Consider the following 18460-nt stretch of genomic DNA (forward strand, 5'->3'; position numbering starts at 1 on the left):
AAGACATCAGTGTTGCTGTCTTTATTATTATTATTATTTGCTTTTTAGGGCTGCACCCATGGCATATGGAAGTTTCCAGGCTATGGGTTGAATCGGAGCTGCCGTTGCTAGCCACAGCCACACCCACAGCCACATGGGATCTGAGCCGCATCTGCGACCTACACCAGAGCTCATGGCAACACCAGATCCTTAGCCCACTGAGCGAGGCCAGAGATCGAACCCACATCCTCATGGGTACGAGCCAGATTCGTTTCCACTGTGCCACAACAGGAACTCCCTGGTGTTTGTAGTATTATGTGCATTCACCTAACAACACAAAATACTTTAAACAAAGCAATCATATATTAAAATAAATTCATTAAAATGTTATTTTAAAATTAAATTTTAAATAAATAACCCTATTTTTGAGATTCTAAAATTGCACTGTGGAAATTTTGAAAAATGCAGGAAATAAAAATCACCACAACCATCCCACTCAGAAATAATGTTTCAAGCATTTTCTTGCCATTTCTTTAATGCACGCTCATAAATCTACATAGAAATGCATGGGCAAAATTGGATCAGGCTGGTTATATGGTTTTCTACATTGCTTTTTTCTTCTAACACGAAGATGTACGCTTTTCCCCCCTGTATTGTTAAATAGCTTTCAAAATCATGATTCTTAATGGTTGTATAATTTCATCAAATGGATGGAGGATGATTTATTTAAACACTTCTTGGCTGCTAGAAATTTAGGTTGAATTGCAGTAACTTTTCAATGAGAAAAAAAAAAAAACGATGCTAGTTATTTATGAGGCAACAATGATTTCTCTCCCTGCATGGGCAGCCAGCAATAAAAGTCAGCCGCACAATCTGGTATGTGATGAAAGGTCCAGAAATGGCCAGGAGATGGATGGCGAAATTGTGAGAGATGAAGTGAGTTATTAGTGTTTATTATTTATATGGTACAGTAAATATATACAGCTCAGGACCGAGCATTCACTTGTCAGCAACTTGCAGCCAGTCAACGGTCCCTCAGAGCCTGGGCATGCCTAAATCTACAAATCAAGGCAGACCATTAGGGGACATGGTGAGTCAGCCATTCCTGATGGAGGGGCTCCTACTGGACCATCTCAGTGCAAGTATGTTTCCTTTGCCTGGGATGACTTTCATTTCCAAGGAAAACACCTACAGTCTCCTGACAACTTGAGAGGGAGAAGAAGAGGGAGAGGCAGGGTGTATGGGAGGAGGAAGGATGGAATATTTCCTTTGTATTTTCCACAGTTTTGCCTCCTGGGATAGCAGCTCTCCATGGGCACACCCCCACCCTTACTTATTAATCCAAGAGTCCTAACAAATGAGAAAGGCTCTCGGCTCATATACACAAGGTAGAGATTATTATCTCCAATTTACAGGTAAAGAAATAAAGTCAAAGCAAGGTGCAGTGATTCAAGATTTCTCTTTGCAAATGACACACTCAAACTCAATGACTAAAACTCAAGACCACAAGTTCTATGTCTACAGAGGCACTGGATGTCCCTGGATGTCCTTCGGGGAGCTCTATCCAGATCCCTGGTTTCACCTTTTCCAGCTCCTTAGGCTTAGTAAGTAAATGTCTTAAACTCATAATCTCTCCTTCAGTTAAATTGTGCCTGAAGACTTTCAGCCAGTGCAATTTGCCTTTGCAATCTAGTATGCAAATCAAAGCAAGACAGTGATGCTTGGGCAGGGGGTAGAAGTCTTTCCAATAGTCCAGCCTTGCTTTCTCCCTCTGTCCCAGTCCTGTCCTCTTCTCACCAGACCCCCAGGAAACAGTGGGAAACCCCTGCCGTAGATCATATGAGCCTAGAGAAGATGCCTTCTAAGATGCCCAGCAGTGGCTCAAGGACACCTCACTGGTCTCCATCTTTGTTATAGGTAGAGTAGAAACTACCAAAAAATGTACATGCCAGTTAAATTCAGATGGACAGCAGTTGTGATTCGCAAAATCACACAAAGTCACCGTGTCTCAGGCTATCTGCAATGCCAGGAACAATTTTATTGAGTAACCTACACCGGCAGCAGGGCACCAGAAGGGGGCCTATTACCCGAATATGGAATTGATAGTTTCTCCATGACGTGGTTCTCAATTTTTTATTCTATCTTGCTGTGACCTTTATAATTTTTATATTGGCTCAGGGAAAATAAAATCCTGGATTAAATTTTATAATTTAATACCTGATTTTATTCATTCATTTATTCTGCAAATACAGTTGAATGCTGCAGTGTATCCAGCCCTGTTCTAGACATAGGAAAAATAATAGCAAACAAGACAGATGAAAATCAGGTAAGTTGCACAGCCCAATTCTATTTTTGACAATATCAACACTATTTTTCCTTTGAGTCTTTGGGCCACCTGTCCCCCAGTACTTTCCCACATGTGAATGCCCCAAATTTGACTTCATTCCTCCTAGGAGGACATGTTTTTGCCCTGAACTTCTCTATGGCAACAAATTAGTTATTTTAAACTGCTCTTTTTAAAAAAGGCATATATTCAGATTTGTTGCGCTACTTGTAACACAAATTTAAAACAGTTTATGATCAAATGGCATTTTTTAATTTGTCTTGATTCATGTGAAAGTAATTTGGACTCACATTAGTATTCTGGAAACCGATCATTAACAGTTTTTAACTGATTTTGTAAACACATTTTGCTTCCAAAATAAACATAAACAGGCCAGGAGAAGGCTCAGTGTAGCTGAGGCATGAAGATATACACACATTAAGGGGAAGGGCAGGATCCCCAGCGTAAAATGGTGAAGGCAGTTGATTGAGTGTCATTTCCTCTCCAACTCGCTTCATGAAAAATCTGCAAGAAAAATGTGAATAATTTCAGATTTGCCTGATGGGGGGATTTCAAGCTGCAGAGTTGTTTGTGTGTCTATCACGGATCATTGCAAATAATTAAGATGGGGTGGGTGGTGGGGACTGAGTAATGTTTGATAAGGCAGGAGAGGAACAACATGTGGCAGGGATGAACAAAGTGGTGGGGCTGCTTTCCATGCTCAGCCAGGGTGGGAGATTCGGAGATACACAAAATCCGAAAGGTATGAGGGTCCAGCCCTCGTCCCGTCAATGCCAGGACTCCCTCACCAGCCCCCCCCCCGCCCCCGCCCCAGCTGCTGCTTTGATACCTCTAGGTCAATTCAATTCACCTTCCTATGATACCCCACAACCCACAACCCACAAGCTTTAGTCCTGAGCATTTTGGCATTTAGAGATACATCCTCCAAAGGAGCTAAACCTAATTGTACATGTCTACTGATTCAATAGGAATCTAATTCTTAACACACACACACACACACACACACAGAGCCAAGAAATGCCCTTGTACCATCTTTTCCTTCACCTAGGCACCTCTAAGGCTTTGTGACAAAAAAAAAAATAGGAGTGAACATGATTTGGACCATGAGGTGCCATGCAAATCTAGGGTTGCTTCTATCCTTAGTCTTAATCGGTATGAGTGACCTCGGAGACACCCGTTTTCCTCTAGCACCTCCGAGTTGAAGAGGTAGAGCCCAGAGGATACTCCAAGCATAGGAACTGTCCTCTGCCTACCCCCCAATCCCTTTTTGCCCCTGCCCAGACAAACTGGAAAAGCCACAGTGTCCTCAGTCATCCACCTGCAAGAGTCAGGACTCTGGTTTCAGGTGACAAAGATGCAAAACCTTCTCAAGGAAAAAGTAGCAAGGTGCCTGCTTGTGACATCTAAAAGAGGTCTATGTAGGGTGTTCATGAGTCATAGGGACACTCAGAATACCATTTTGGGGAACACTCCTTCAAACCATATAATTTTCAGAAAGAACTGCCTATCATACTTCTCTGGCCACAGTGATTGGTCCAAGATGGACATTGTAGCTGATGCTGACGGCGCCTGTCTAATTTGCACTTGGAGCAGGCTGGGAGTACTTGGAGTTAATTAATGCTCTTTGAGCAGCGTTCAGCCAAAGTGGGGCAGGAGTTGGTGCATGAATTCTTCAGCTTCCTCACTCCTCAGTGGGTGTGTATTGAAGATAAACCTGGGTACCAAATTTAAGGGAGTGACATAAAACTCAGGTTTTGATACAGTATTTTTTTATGGTTGCACCAGCAGTGTATGAAAGTTCTTGAGCCAGGGATCTAATCCAAGCTGCAGCTGCAGCCTATGCTACAGCTGCAGCATAGCTGAATCCTAACCCACTGCACCACAGCCAGAACTCCTTGAAGCAATATTTTTTGAAAAATCAAAATTAATGCAAAAATTCCATGGTGTACAAAATATCAACATTTTAAATAAGGACAGCACTGGGGTTACTGATTTTTCATTTTGCTTTGGGCTCTAATATAGCTCAGCTGGGCATTGGTGTGTATCTTTCAACAGCTTCTTTGCAAGTTCAGTAGAAAACAGAAGCAAAAGAAGCTTCCAACAGTCTGAGCTGTCCTCCTAACCAGGCTTCTAACTCAACCAACTTGTGGTCTGCCCTAGCTCGGGGTGCCATCCCCCAGGAGTGCTGTCCAGGACTCCCTGGGAGGGACAAGGCAGGGATACGTGGGAAGAGTGGCCTGAGGCAGTTTATTCTTTGATGTCCTTAAAAGAAGGGTCATTTTGTATGCTGCAAGCCGACAACCAGGACAGATAACCCTCAGAAGAATGAAGGGCATTTCAACTAACAAATCACTTGTTCCATGATGGATAAAGCAAACAGATCAATATACAAACATGGTTAAGTTCCTATAAAAGGGCTCTAAGTCTGCTCTCTTTCTTTCTCTATCTCTTCCCCCCTCCCTTTTCTTTACATCTGTGGGTACCCTTGCCAGGCAACTGAATGACACAAAGCAAGTAGCAGAGAGGAGAATGGCTGCTTCTTAAGCACACCCCAAATGACAGAGCTACCTAGGGATTCCAGTGCCTTTTTGTGGGGGAGAGTCTGATCCTGGCACCATTATAAACCAAGCATGGGGGAAGCCAAGCCCATGATCAGAATGTAATTGAAGTATGTTACCTATAATAGGTTCAGATGTTTGTGATCTTCAGCACTTTATGAATTCTGCAGCAGATGGGCGAGGGCCAGGTAGCGGGCGAGAACAGACTGCATAAGGCAGGCTGGCACTCTGACAAGGGCAGCCCCAGCTGTGGTTCGGGTGTTATTCAGCACGGCCACCCACTGCACCAGCAGCCTGCCTTCCCGAGCTCACGGCCACGGCCGCCTTAATGAAGAGTGGAGGTAAGCATGAATCCCGGCTTTCCAGAGATCACCACATTTGAGAAACCCAGAAGAATCGACATGATGGAAATGGTGCCAAGTTCCTTTGCCTCTTGCTTTTCAACAAAGAGAGAGAGGGAAAGAAGGAGAGGGAAGAGAGGGGCACCTAGTAATAAAATGCATGTCTAAACATTTTCTAATTTTCCTGGGCTTTTAATTTTTTTTCCTTCAAATATTCTGTGTTAAAGCGGGGAAAGCAGAGAGTAATAGCCAACAAAAGGAATCGAGAATGGATACAAGAATTTAGGTGAGCTGGTATAATGCACAGGATACCCTAGTTGGAGTTTCAAATCTTTGCCCTGTCAATTTCCCTTTGTGTGACTTCAAGCCCGGTTCTTAACCTGCCCAGCTTTTTGTTTCCTCATCTGTCAAACGACCCAGGGAACAGATGTCTCACAAACTGTTTGTTTGTGTTATGAAATGAAATAATATGATAATAGTTAGTATTTATTGAACATTTACTACAGTTCAGATTTTTATGCATTAACTCTTTGAAATCTTCATGACAACTCTGTGTGATGGTCCCTGTTATCATTCTCACTTACAGATGAGAAAACTGAAGACAAAGAATACAAATGATGTGTCCCAGATTGCAGGCAGTAAGGGGTAAGGCAATGCCTGCTCTGAAGTCTATAATTCTAAGCACTGGCTTATGTAGGTCCCCAGGTCCTTACCTGCAGTGCCAGACTCCAAAAGTCCTTCTGAATCATTTGACGGCAGAACTGGACCTGGCCTGATTAATTTAGCACAAAAACTCACCTGAACTGACTTGAGATTATCTATAGTTTTTTTTTCTTTTTTCCTTTTATGGCCACACCTGTAGCACATGGAAGTTCCCAGGCTAGGTGTCGAATTGGAGCTTCAGCTGCCAGCCTACACCACAGCTACAGTAACGTCAGATCCAAACTGCATCTATGACCTATGCTGCAGCTAGGGGCAGCATTGGATCTTTAACCCCCTGAGCGAGGCCAGGAATCGAACCTGAATCCTCACAGGTACTAGTTGGGTTCTTAACCTGCTGAGCCACAATGGGAACTCCAAATTATGTAGAGTTTTTGTTTGTCCCACTTAATATGTATACTAAATATAGTAATTTGTTGTTTAATCATGGGGTACTGCTTCAATCATTGCTGGGGGGTTAGATAAGATATCCTTGATGAAATGTGGAAATCTTGAATTCTGAAACACTGAAGTCTGGTTTCACTTTGGAAAGGTAGATCCGTGCTGCCTTTCCAGTGTAGGCACCCAACACAATATGATGACATCAATATTGCCTCATAATATACACAGGAACCTATGGTCTTTTTGTTGTGCTTTTGCTTCCTTGTGCTTCCCAGATATTCTGTTTTTTTTTTTTGTTTTGTTTTGTTTTTTTACATAAATTGAAGGTTTGTAGCAACCCTGCATTGTCAGGTGACGGTTAGCATTTTTTAGCCATATAGTATTTTTAATTAAGGGATGTACTTTTTTTTTTTTTAGGGTCGCATGTATGGCATATGGAAGTTCTCAGGCTAGGGATCAAATCAGAGCGGCAGCTGCCAGCCTACACCACAGCCACAGCAATGCAGGATCCGAACAGTGACTGAGAGCTACACGACAGCTCACAGCAATGCCGGATCCTTAACCCATGGAGTGAGGCCATGGAACGAAACCGTATCTTCATGGATACTAGTGGGGTTTGTTACCACTGAGCCATGATGGGAACTCCAGTTTTTTTTTTAGGCATCATGTTATTGCACACTTAATGGACTACAATATACTGTACACTTAACTTTTATATGCATTGGGAAAACAAAAAAATCATGTGACTCGCTGACTTTATTTTGATGTTCACTTTATTGCAGCGGTCTGAAACTGAACCCGCAAGAGCTCGGAGGTGAATGCCTGCCGTATAATTGCTTCAAAATGTCTTTGTTCAGGTATTCATTCAACAAATACTTATTGCATGTCTACTATGTGCCAAGTTCTACTTTAGGCCCTGGAGCTAGAGCAGACCAAAAAGCATGTTTTCCTTGCCCACATAAAACTTACAGTCTGAGAGGAGTAATGCCAGGAGACAATTAAGAGGACTGCAGTTTAGCAATAGGATGCTATGGACCTAAGTACATGAGGACGCCCTGCATCCTCCTAAGTCTCTGAGCATACACAACAGAAATGAGCAGAACCTGTAATAACGGAGAAATAAAAGAATTTGGAAAAAAAAAAAAAACAACCCATAATTATTCTAAGAGAGTAAAATTGTGTGCCTTGAAATATTGAAGTAATTATCAGGTTAAATTTCTATGATCCCTGCAATTTCCATGAAACCTGGAAATGTTGGGAGCGTAGGCCTGGCATATCTCTTAAAGCAAAATTATACTTCTTTTCCACTCAGACTAAAAGGTCATAATTAAAGATATAATGAAGCTAAGTGAGTAATGGGATCTGTGATTCACTGGGGAAGTGGATGTTGCCTAAGCCCCCTCCTGCCCCAGAAGTGGGGGTCACCAAGTCAGATGGCCTTGGGAGCCCCCACAGGGTCCAGCACCCTCAGGGAGAAGAGCGTTGTCACTGGAGTGTTGTCCCTCAGGGAGAAGAGTGTTGTCACAGCAGGAAGTGTCCCGTGAAAATACTGGGCCCAAGGAGAAAGTTTATTGGTTTGTTTTCACCCAGGGTGGGGTTTTTTGGTTTTGTTTTTGTTTTTTCTGAATGTGAAAAAAATACATACTCATGGTAAAGTATTTGGAACATTTTTCTAAAAGTCTACAGAAGTATGAAAAATCTCACCTGTCTCATGGCAACCACTGTTAGTGTTGTCAATATATTTCCTTCGAGAGTTTTCTATGAGCTTTTGGCTACCTTTTTCATTTAAAATTATGATCAGTAATAGCGATCACAATTCATTGACCACTTTCTATGCCCCTTATTTAAATAAGCAATCTTGGGAGTTCCTGTTGTGGCTCAGCAGTAACAATCTGACTAGTATCCATGAGGACACGTGTTCGATCCCTGGCCTCACTCAGTGGGTTAAGGATTTGGCGTTGCCATGAGCTGTGGTGTAGGTCGCAGATGGGGCTCTGATCCTGTGTTGCTGTGGCGGTGGTGTAAGCTGGCAGTTAGAGCTTCAATTTGACCCTAGTTTGGGAAGTTCCATATGCCACTGGAAAGACTACATAAACAAATAAATAATCTCATAAAATTAGTTCCACAATTGGTAGCTACTTGACATCTCTGTGGCTCAGCTTCCCGTCTGTATAGTGAGGTGTTCATAGCTTTTATAGAATTGTTGTAAGGATCTTGGGTTAATATATCTAAAGCACTTAGAACAGTGCCTGGCATAAGGTAAGCATTTGATAGTATTGGTTATTGTTATTATCCCATTTTGCAAATGAGGCAACCAAGGCATGAAAGGTTAAGTAGCTTATCCAAGGTCAGTAACCAGAAAGGAGCGGGGTGGGACTTGAACCTGGCAGTATAGCTCCAGAATCCAGGGGTTCAAGCCAAGTATAGTGAGAGCCAAGTTGCTTTTGAGAGAAAGCACTGGAATTCAGTCCCCAGTTGGGATTAGGACATATATATATAGATCTATCTGATGGATTTTCCGGGGCTCTGATGGAAGCCAAATGGCCAGAAAAGACAGTGGGGGGTCTTGAGGGAAAATCCTTCCTTAGGAAAGCTGGGGTCTCCGGGTTCCTTGACTGAGAAACTCTGTCCATGTTCTTTACTACTGCACCCCTCATTCCTGGAATAGAGGAATAGAACCTGACACATAGTAGGCACTTGATAAATATTTGTTGGCTGATTATATAGGGCTCAATGGAGTCATAGTCAGCAAATGGCTTAGAGATCAGAGAGACTGATGGTTTCAGGGTAGCTGCTGCTATCAGAGCTCATCCTGACTTACCCACCTTAGCAGGATGTCTGTTCTTTGAGAGAAAGAGTGGTGAGAACATACTATAAAAAGGCTATCCCTAAACTTTATACTGCTTGAGACCCCTTGTTGTGGGATCCTCATACAAACTTAGCCCTACCATCTCTAGCTCATTTTTTGAAAACATCATGGGTCAAGGAAGATGGCAACCGAGTCTCAGCTATATTGGCACCTACCAAATGGTAACAGAAACATGCTTCTAGCCTGACATGCACAGATGTGGGGGTGGCTGCTTAGGGTACAGTGGGAGAGGCTGTTACAGAACCTGGATTTGGTCACCTAGCCTGACGTGCAGCAAAGCCATTCTAATAACCTTGGGTTGTGGTGGAGAAAAGCACAGTGTTTATTGCAGGGCACCAAAAAGGACACTGAGCAGCTAGTGTTCAAAAGACCTGAACTCCCTGATGGCTTTCAAAATTTTTTTATTTTTATTTATTTATTTATTTAGTCATTTTTGTCCTTTTTAGGGATGCACTCGCGGCATATGGAGGTTCCCAGGCTAGGGGTCTAATCGGAGCTGTTGCTGCCAGCCTATACCACAGCCACAGCAACACCAGATGGGAGCCTCATCTGTGACCTACACCACAGCTCACGGCAATGCTGGATCGTTAACCCACTGAGCAAGGCTAGCGATCGAACCCAGTGTTATACAGCAGGATCTCATTGCTTATCCATTCCAAAGGCAATAGTTTGCATCTATTAACCCCAGATTTCCCGTCCATTCCAATTCCTCTCCCTCCCCCTTGGCAACCACAAGTCTGTTCTCCATGTCCATGATTTTCTTTTCTGTGGAAAGGTTCATTTGTGCTGTATATTAGATTCCAGATATATGTGATATTTGTCTTTCTCTTTCTGACTTAATTCATTCACTAAGTCTGGATTAAGAAGATGTGGTATATATGTTGGGTTCTTAACCCGCCGAGCCACAGCAGGAATTCCAGTGGGCTCCCTGTTTCACTGCGAGTTGTCCCCCGCAAATGACACCACCTCCCCTCAGAAACACAATCTTATCTCTCTGCTCCTCTGTTGCCCGAGAGAGTCCAAAGTACCCAGGAAGATAATGGCCCAGGAAGATATTAATTCCATTAATATGGAATTAATTAAGGATGTGGGTAAATATTTAGAGGTTCTCTGTGGCATTATTTAAACTAGTGAAATATGGGCTACCTCTCACATGAGTGCTCAATCATAGGAGATCAACTGATTAAATTATGGACATACAATGGAATAATACAGTTATTTTAAACGATATTGCTGAAATAGAAATGTCTAACAGTAAGGAAAAGTTATAACAGAATATTATTATGACAGTATAATCCCTTTTAAACAAAATATATAGTATATGCATAGAAAAGACTGCAGAAGTTCTCTTGAAGTGCAGCAGGCTAAGGATCTGGTTTTGTCACTGCTCTGGCTTGGGTGGCTACTGTGGCATGGATTCAGTTCCTGGCCTGAGAACTCCCATATGCCTTAAGTTTGGCTAAAATAATACTAATACTACTACTACTAATAATAATTTTTTAAAAAGACTTTGGAAGGATATATTAACATGTTGCATTCATTGAATCTGCATAAGAGTAAGGGTGTTTTAAAATGTTCATTTTGCCTATAAAAACCACAGATCATTTCAGTAAAGTTGGAGTGAATTGAACATATCGCTTAGATATTAAAGGTTTGCCTCCCTTCAAAAGAACAGTTAGGTTCAGACCAAAAATCCTCTGAATATTAAGATAGAGGCGCTGAGATGACACGTCCGTCCGCACTCACCTTCTCTCCCTAACCCTTTATTCTTTTACCTGCTTCAGATCACTTACCCCCAACCATGTTGTTTAGTTACCTGGCTGCACTCCACTCCCCCTAAGTTCCTGAGGGCAGGGGCTTACTTGGGTCTGTTGACCCGCTAGCACAGAGTATATGCTTCGCAGACATTTGTTAAATCGCGCATTTGTTGAAAACAGTCAGATGATTGAGGGGCCTTGTGTGACCCAGCTCCTCTATGAGTGACAAATCTTCCTCTTCCACACCCACACCCTCCCCCTTCATTGACTCCCTGCCCCCATCGTCATCAACCATTCATATCATTTAGCACCCACAGCACCCAGGAGCACAGCAGGTGACCTTTGAGATCATCGTTTGTAACAACAATACACATCTCTGGTGTCTTTTGTTTATTGTGTGTTCTTCCTATCAATCTTCAGTCAAGGACTGTGGCAGCCACTTAGAAGCTGAAAGAGGGCAGAACGAGCTGTATGCTTAGGGGCGTGGGGTAGGAGGTTAAGTTCCAGGGGTGAAGAAAAGATCAGCCACTACTTATTACAACTCTTCCAAGTGGGTATTTTTAGCCCCCAGGCTCAAGTGAGGGAAGTGAGGCACAGCGAGGTTCGGCGACTTTCCCTAAACCCCTAGAATGTTAACAAGCCTCCCACTGGGGCCTCCGAGTGCTCTCCGAGGACCCATGCTTGTCGGATGCTTACTAGACTGTAAACTCCTGAGGACAGGATCTAGGTTTTGTTTGCTCTTATAATCCCACAGCCTAGCACAGCGCCTGGCCACACAGCTAGCAAGTGACAGAATTTTGACTAAAGCCCATGCCTTCTGATAATCTTTGCATTAGATAAGATCTTGGAATGATCCATTTTGGATGTAATGAATGCAGCCCCCTCCCTACTTTGAGTTTCCTCATTTTCTGTTTCCCTGATCTCAGTGCACCTTTTGATATCACCTGCCCTCCTACCAGCCACTCGTTGGGCTAGTGCTTTCATGTATTTTATAACAAAAGCATGTTTCTGGGCGATCAAGGAAAAACATTTGGAAGTGGGGTCTCATTCACGGTCAGAAGAGCTTAGTGAATCTAGAAATCCTAATGTTCCAAAAACATTAATATTCCTTTCTGCCTCTTCATCCACGCCTGAAGAAGAGGGTGAGAGATTCAAAAAGGTACATGCACCCCAGTGTTCACAGCAACACTATTTGTAATAGCCACAACCTGGAAGTAACCTCAGTGTCCATCAACAGATGAATGGATAAAGAAGATGTGGTACATAAAACACAATGGAATACTACTCAGCCATAAAAAGAACAAAATAATGCCATTTGCAGCAACATGGATGGACTTAGAAATTCTCATACCAAGTGAAGTCAGTCAGACAGAGAAAAAGACAAACATCATGATGTTGCTTATATTTGAAATCTAAAAAAATTGTACACATGAACTGATTCACAGAAAACAAACTTATAATTACCAAAGGGAAAAGGCAGGGAGAGGGATAAATAAGGAGTTTGCGATTAAAACATTCACACTGCTATATATAAAATAGATAACCAACAAGGACCTACTGTATAGCACAGGGAACTATACTTGGTATTTTATAATAACCTATAATGATGAGAATGGTTTTTTACATATATATATATATAGTATAACTGAATCAGTTTGCTGTACACCTGAAAGTAATATTATAAATCAACCATATTTCAATAACAAATTTTTAAAGAAGAGGGTGAGAGAGTAGAGATGCGGCAGCAAGCTGGAAATTAAAGAAGCTTCAGAAATCCACCAAGTAACCATAAAGTCCCAGAAAGGTAGGCTTTGAATAAAATTAATAGCTAGCCGTCAAGTTTCACTTGTGTATTGCGCATTGCGCTTAGACACTTTACGTTATAACTTCCTCTTTAATTTTTCTAGCAATCCTAGGTGATCGGTGTCATGACACCTATTTTGCAGAAAAAAACTGAGGCCAGGAGAGGTGAAGTGACTTGCCCAATGGCACACAGCTAGTTAACTTTAAGGTCGATGTTAGAAGCCAGGTTTATCTGTCTCCCGAGGCAAGTATTACTGCTTCTCTGGGATGCCCGTGCAGGGGATGTCCAAAAGATGAACGAGAAGCTAGAGGAAAGGCGAAATGGACCTGGACCAGCCTCGGGGCGGGCAGGCTTTTCCGGAGGCTCCTTTTCCCAGCCGCCCCGCGCCCGGCGCCCCGCCGCCCAAAACTGGCGCAAGGCTGGGGCGGGCGCTGTCCCGGGCGCTGTCGGGGCGCGGGTCCCGACGCGCAGAGCTGCCGAGGGTGGGCGCGCAGCTGCCGCGGTTCGCGGGGCCCGGCGGGCGCGGCCGAGCAGATGGCGCCGGCGGGAGGCGGCCGTTTGGCGTTCGTAGCGCTTTCCTTCGCGCATATGTTGCGGGCGGGCGGAGGGGACGACCTCGATCCCGTGGTGGTGGCCAGTTGCTAACTCCAACTCCTGCCTGCGTCCGTAAGAGGGGGGATTGGCATCGATGCAGCTGCTGGACCCACTGGGTGATAACGACACAGTGTACTTCTTATCTTCAATCTCCGGCTACAAGAAAGCTCTCCGTCCCATTTTACAGCTGGAAAACGAAGGTCCAATAAGGAACGACCATCGATGGAACCAGCCCTAGAACTGGAGTTGGCTGATTGCTGCCGGAGCCCCTCGCTCTATAAGGGGACCAGTGTGTCCCCAGCTTAAGGGTCCCACCAGATAGCAAGTGAACTTTCTTGATCTTGCTTGTGCATGTTTTACAAATGTTCTCCCATCTGTAGGGCCTTGACACGACATGTCCTGTTGAACCTTCTCACCAATACCCTTTCCCACCGCCCATCTCCTCCAATGGCTCCTTCACATCTCAGATCAGGTGTCATTGGCTGTCTTCCCTGGATGCGCGTTTTGGCTGTTATCATGGCTATGACCACATGATTAACGTGTGCAATCCCACTCCCATCCCCAAACTGTAAGCTCCATGAGGACAGGGAGTGGGTGTCCTTTTTTTGCTCAGCCTTCCATTCACAGCACTTAATAGACACTCAAGAAATAGTTATGAATAAATGAGTAGTTGAATGAATAAATGAACAGGCTTTATGGACCAGCACCTGCTTCCTCACCATCCAAAGATCAGCTGGTTGGAGGCAGAGGGAGGGCTGGAAACTCAAGAGGGAAGGGCTGTTTGGAAATTCTGGGCCTTTGAAATGACAGCTTTTTATTAATGAACGTGTTCTGTGACTGTTTCCCTTCCTTTTCCTCACCACCCCCGACCTCCACCCCTTTGTCCTGTAACTGGAGGCCCTACCCTTCCTCTCGCACTGACAGAATGGAGTCTTCCTTATGCCGATGAATGAAGTAACACTTAATAAGAAGCAAGCAGGCCAGAAAGAGTCAAATGAGAAAGTTGGCAGCTCTGTAAGTGATTTTTTTTGGGGGGAGGGGGGGAGGTGGAAAAATGGGCATTAAAATGAATCTTTTAAGTTGCTTTTCTGACCTGCTTGGTGGGAGAGCTAGGGATTCCAGGACACTGGAGAGCTTCCCAGATGGAAAGAATTCAGATGCAACAAATATTTACTGACACCTACTAAGTGCCAAGAGCTCCTTGGGACTTTTGGACAAACAGCTTGAAGGACACTTGGCACATTCAAGGCCTCATTTGAATCTTCCCAAAACTCTGGGAACTGGGGTTCGCTGCTTCCATTCTTCAGAAAAGGGCACAGAAGTTCATGGGGTCAAGTGGCCTGCCCAGATCACTCTGCCACAGTGGGTTTCAATGCTTTTTGAAAAATCCAAATATGGGGTTTTTTTGGGGGGGGTGGTTTTTAAAAGCTCTCTTAAATTTGTTAGTACTTGACTTGCGGGTTGATAATTTGGCTGCTTATGTTCCATCTCCCCTAGCAGAAAAATGATTTCCTTCTGGAGAGGTCTCAGACTGACGAATTTGATTTTCCGGGTTTACTGAATTTAGTAACTCTTTCAGTTCCTTGAAAAGACAATAGCAATAAGTCCTTAATAGAGCTGACAGCTATGGCTTATTAGTACTCATCATTTACTGATCAAGCAGCACTATTAATGTGTTGCATATTTTATAGACATTAGCTCATTTAAACCTCACAGCGACTGCATTGAGGTAAGCAGCTTTTGTTCCTATGTTACACATGAAGAAACTGAAGATCCAGGAAGTCAAGTCATTTTCCCAAGGTCAAGCACTCGTGAGTTAGAGTCAGGATTCGAACCCAGGCGGCTAACCAATAGGTGCAGCCATGTTTATGGTTTTTACAGTCTGTTCCCCAAGGAGCCACAGAGGTGAAGGGGATTGAGACAAAGGGACAGAACATCTGGCTGGGCAGGCCTGAAAGCCTCGGCCACTCCAACCAGGACAGCTCTGCTCTTAGCCCTTAAGGTAACTCTGTAAGATGTTAGCAAAGAGTGTCCAGTGCTAAGAACAAATTTAAAGTTGGGATCTAATAGGCAATGCTATTGGTCCCACAGCTCCTGAGTCCAACCTTGTCTCCTCTGCACATCACTCATGGTGCCCAGCCCTGTGTGACTCAATAAATACAAGCTGTGTTGAATGAAATGTGTCAAAGCATATTGCGGCAGCTTTTCCACTGCACTTTCATCTCTGCTTCTTCCAGGACTTCCAGGGACACCTGCAGCCATGCAGAGAAGTTGTAGATCTCCCTCCAGCTGGTGGTCACGGAGAGGAAGGACTCTGTGCTGGTCAGAGAAGAGACTTGGTGGAGGTGGGCTGAGAGCAAGAACAGAGAGCGCCCTATGCTGGGGCTTCAGTTTGTTGCTAGGAATTTCCTGGAGTTCAGAGGCAGGAAAGGGGAATAGGCTTGGGATAGAGGAACTAGGAGCCTCAGGCTTTGGGGGCAGGGGAATAGGGTTTTGCAACCTGTTGAGAAAAGAAAGATGCTGCTTTTGGATGATGTTGAAGATTGAGGCATTCAACACATACAATTGGCAGGTGTGTGCAATGACCGCCAAACCTAACTCCCTGTCCCTACCTCTCTCCATCCACACCTACACATTTTTGTGGTTAATACCTTCAAGGTTACTCTTAATGTTTATTACTTACTTACCTCCCTTTGTGTTCTCCAGTGATAGACACACAATAAAATTGGCTATTAGCCAAAGCCAAAACAAAAACTAAAAACCATTGGCAACAACTGAAACTACAATCAAACAAAGAAGTAAATTAAAATAAATGGTCAAGATGAAGAAGAGAGTTAGAATGCAAATGTGCAGATGGTAACATCTTAAACAATTACTGCATTTGAACTTCAGCACTAACCCTGAGCTTCCCAGTGGCCAGAGTGAAAGGGAAAAAATCCATTATGTGATTACAATTTTCTAAGGAGATGCTAAGTTGCTAACAAGATGCCGAGCTTTTCTCAGAATCTAGAACAAAGAGAATTTTCTTGTGCAGTCCTTCATTGTCTAAGAAATGTACATTGCCATGTCCTCTACAAAAACTCTACAGTAAATTCAATGTAGTTTTTATTTCATAAGATGAGCTGACAATTTAACACACAAAATTACACCTCGGTGAAAACAGTGCTTTGAAGGGCTATGTAGGTACAGTTCTGAAGGTCTCTGAATGCAAAAATTAAAGATAGATTTTATAGAGGAATAAATGGAGCCTCCTGTCTTTCAAACAGTCCTCCCTAAATAGTGCTTTTCTCAGAGAGGCTTTGGCTAGAACGTGGGCAGCCAACAATTCATGCTTTGAGTATGGGTGCTATGTTTTGCTGATTAAATGCAGCTCCAGCCTCAGACTTTCTATGCAGCCTATGTCCAAATTTAGTTACTCAGTAAACATTCTTCAAATCCAAAAAGAAAGATGAATAAGTTATGTGAAGTAGACTTCAACCAAATATATGATTTAAAATTTTTACAAGGAAAACTTGCATCGATGTTATATAGGTGCCTCTCTGATTATTTCTTTCCTAGATCACAGTCCAAAAGCATTCTACCAGTCTGTTTAGACCTGGCCTTGGTATTTCTGGTTCATTTAGCAGGTACACCATTCATCTGCAAGGAAGGAAAAGAATGAAGATGTAATCAATAATATTCCTACAGAGCTCCAAGTCCACCAAGTTCTCCTAGTGTGGAAGGCAGTAATTTGTTCCCTGATATATGGGGATTGCTTTTCTTCAGTAGCCGAGACCCAATCAGTCTTCAGAGGTGGTTGTAATTAATAGGTAAGGAAGTGCAAATACATCTGAATTAATAGAGCCACTAGGTGTGACTAACTATAATATGATTACATGTGAAATTAACCCAGAGATCAAACCTAATCAATCCACGCTAATAACTGCCAGGACAACAATTTGTGGTTTTAGATGAGTTTACATGGAAAGGAACTAAAGAAAATGAACTCTGTTAGAATGTAAAACTGAAGGTTTTAAAAAGTGTGAGCAGTGTACCAAGATTATAAATATGCATTAGATGATATTAATGTCCAGATGTCAGATAACCAAACCATCATTTATGATGGCAAGTGAGAGTAAACCAAATTAAAAAGTCCGAAATTAGTAAAGCAAAGCAACATTTTAAAAGTGAAGCTGGAATAGTGCAGAATCTGAGACCCACAGTGTAGTCACTTTTACTTATTTATTTGATTTCAGCAACTTAAAAAAATTACTATACAACATAGAATATATAAGCTATAAAAAGCAAGATTCTAACAGCCATGAATTTACAACTCAGTTTAAGAACCACAGTTAACAAATTCATCGCAGCGCCTAGTGTATCATATCCTGATTGTAAACCTCCATGCCCCCCCCACCCCTCCCCCAGGGGTAAACACTATCCTGAATTTTGTGTTTTGCTGTCTTGGTAGATTATATTTCCAGCCCCGATTCTTCACCCTTCACCGTACCCACACCTTTTTCTATTTAACTTTGCAGCCCCCTCTCACTGTGGTTAGGACGTATTTCCCTATTTTCAAAAATTTGGTTCCATAACTTTCTTTGCCAATAGAAGGCAGCAGAAATGATATGTCAGCTCTAAGCCCAGGCCTTGATAACCCCTCCATGTTCCCACTGGTTCTTTGCAGCTTTCCCATCATCATAAAAAGAACATGCTTTTTTTTTTCCAAGGCTGCATGTGCAGCATATGGAAGTTCCAGAGTAGGGGTTGAATTGGAGTTGCAGCTGCCAGCCTACACCACAGCCACAGCAACACAGGATCCAAGTCACATATTCAACCCACACCACAGTTCACGGCAATGCCGGATCCTTAACCCACTGAACGAGGCCAGGGATTGAACCTGCATCCTCATGGATACCAGTTGGGTTAATTACCACTGAGCCACAGTGGGAACTCCCAAAAAGAACATGCTTTAAAATACACACACACACACACACACACTTGGATTTCATGTTGTAATGCAGCGGACACAAATCCAACTAGTGTCCATGAGGATGCAGGTTCCACCCCAGGCCTCACTCAGTGTGTTGGGGATCCAGTGTTGCCGTGAGCTGTGGTGTAAGCCAGCAGCTGC

The 18460-nt window shown here is 43.2% G+C and overlaps 1 long non-coding RNA gene across 3 annotated transcripts in view; it reads left to right on the forward strand.

The window, feature by feature from the left end:
* The first annotated feature begins 242 nt into the window (after positions 1-242).
* Positions 243-18460, forward strand: part of LOC125125273 (uncharacterized) — a 42128-nt gene continuing 23910 nt past the window's right edge. The window contains exons 1-7 of one of the 3 annotated variants that reach the window (XR_007134397.1): positions 243-1583; positions 5010-5222; positions 5809-5867; positions 7106-7180; positions 13535-14361; positions 15585-15692; positions 16971-17156. This is a non-coding gene — a long non-coding RNA (uncharacterized LOC125125273). Of the gene's footprint in view, positions 1584-4285; positions 5223-5808; positions 5868-7105; positions 7181-13534; positions 14362-15584; positions 15693-16970; positions 17157-18460 lie in introns of those variants that run through there. The other 2 variants (XR_007134396.1, XR_007134398.1) reach the window with 2 other exon arrangements.

Source organism: Phacochoerus africanus, chromosome 4 (genome assembly GCF_016906955.1).
Source record: "Phacochoerus africanus isolate WHEZ1 chromosome 4, ROS_Pafr_v1, whole genome shotgun sequence".
Lineage (NCBI taxonomy): Eukaryota > Metazoa > Chordata > Mammalia > Artiodactyla > Suidae > Phacochoerus > Phacochoerus africanus.